A 1,949-nucleotide genomic window follows, 5' to 3' on the forward strand; every position below is an offset into this window, starting at 1 on the left:
CTGTGAGTTTCCTGTAAGACACTCACCAATACACAAAAATAAAGATCTTGAGTCAAGCAATTAGTCCTTAAAGGTTTTGTTGTTTTTAATCTTGCAGCAAGAGGAACAGTTCTGTGATGTACAAGAAAATGCTCGGAGTGGGGCAGTCCCACACTGGGTTTTATACGTCTTTACAAGCATTAGAAGCATTCCTCCCTTACATTTGTTATCACCTAACTGTCACAGTGAAATGTATCAGCTATCAGCTAACAGGCCCTCTCTGAACTGTGAGAACGAAGGTCGCCTGTTGCTGCGTCTGCAGAAACACATTTATTACTTTATTACTTTCTAGCAGAAACACATTTATTACTTTATTACTTTCTGGACAGGACAAATGTTCCATTACAATACTTTATTACTTTGTTAACTCTTAGTTGTGAATGGTAATGTTGCAGTCGGAAACACAGACGGACGCTGAGATGTAGTTCACTTGAAGCTGCTTTATTTTATGGATGTTAACACACTCAAATAATCAGATATACACTCAGGTCTGCCTACACATATTTACAGCTATTAAAAAGTCTGTCACAATCTGACGTTTTAGAACAAGAGCAGTTTCTCTGTCGTTAACTTTGCTGGTTTCCTCGCATGCGCCGCCTGGTATTACTAACGGCTGAATGTTAGACCCATAAAGACAGTAAATAACTGTGTATGTTACACTTCATTATAGCAGTTCACTTAATGAAGAGAAGATGAGCGAACACTAAACTTTGTCAAGGCGAGGACAGAGTGTGGTCCAAACGTTGGTAATAAAATCAGTGGAGTTCAGTGTGCAGCCATCTTCTCTTGATTGTACCTCCACCAGCTCCAGTAATGTGGTGGTTTGATTGAACAACAGTGTGAAAGGCTGCCTGCACACAAATATTTACTGTTCTATCACATAAATTGTTTATTAGTAAACATGAACAGTATTTCCTGCAGCCTGCTTTGTTACAGCTGCTGGTCTTCTTGTGGTGCGTTCAGGTGTTGTAGTAACTTATGAATTTTAGTTTGTAATTAAATATTCTGGATAGAGCGATCTGATTTGGTATTAATTGTAATTGTTGGAAAAATGAAGTATTGGGAATAGACAAAAACGTAATACGAACCCAGAAATATATTCATTATTCATTTATTATTGAAAATTATATTCTCTGTATATCTAGAACTGAGTTCTTGCCTGTTGACAAATTTCACATTATTACTGTGAACAAACTAAAAGACTGAATAACATTAGCAGTTAATTGGATTTGTACCAAATGAACACTTTATTTTTATTTTAATCAGTAAAAAATTACATAATTGTTTTTGAGCAAAGCTTCTCAATATCATGTAGGGAATTATACACGTAAATAACGCTCAGATATTAAGAACACACAGTAAAGTTATGACAGCTTATGGAGATTTGTATTTGAATTAATTAACAAATATTTTCAAGTGTTACATGCACCGGGATGCCCAGCCCTTAAAGTCTCCATCTCTTTATCAGCCCCGAGTATCATCCCCAAAAAATGTCAATTATAAATGGGGGGCTTCCTATAAGTATGTAAAAGAAAACATTTATTTAATTTAGTTTACAGCACTTAAACACAACATTTTATTTATATAATTTAAACATGATTTAAGTAGCAAAACTCAATTTCATTATTCTTTCAAGCCAAGAGAGACGCTCATGAACACATCATGTTGAAGAGTTTATCTGTGTGAGCACCACACACACACACACACACACACAAAGATAAACTCACCTGAGTTCCTGGACATAGAGAGGGGAGGAGCTGACCAGGTAGCTAACATAACACCAGGGAGGAAACCCTGAAAGTGAAAGTGTTCAGTTGGTTCAGTCTCCATTTGAGTCGACAGAGCAGAAGGAGGAAAACTGAAGGCTGAGGCAGGGTGAGTGTTAATACAACAGAAGTTTTCCCCCTGTG

This window comes from Morone saxatilis, unplaced genomic scaffold (assembly GCF_004916995.1).
Source record: "Morone saxatilis isolate NCDOM2014 unplaced genomic scaffold, NCSU_SB_2.0 Contig0, whole genome shotgun sequence".
NCBI classification, from domain to species: Eukaryota; Metazoa; Chordata; class Actinopteri; family Moronidae; genus Morone; species Morone saxatilis.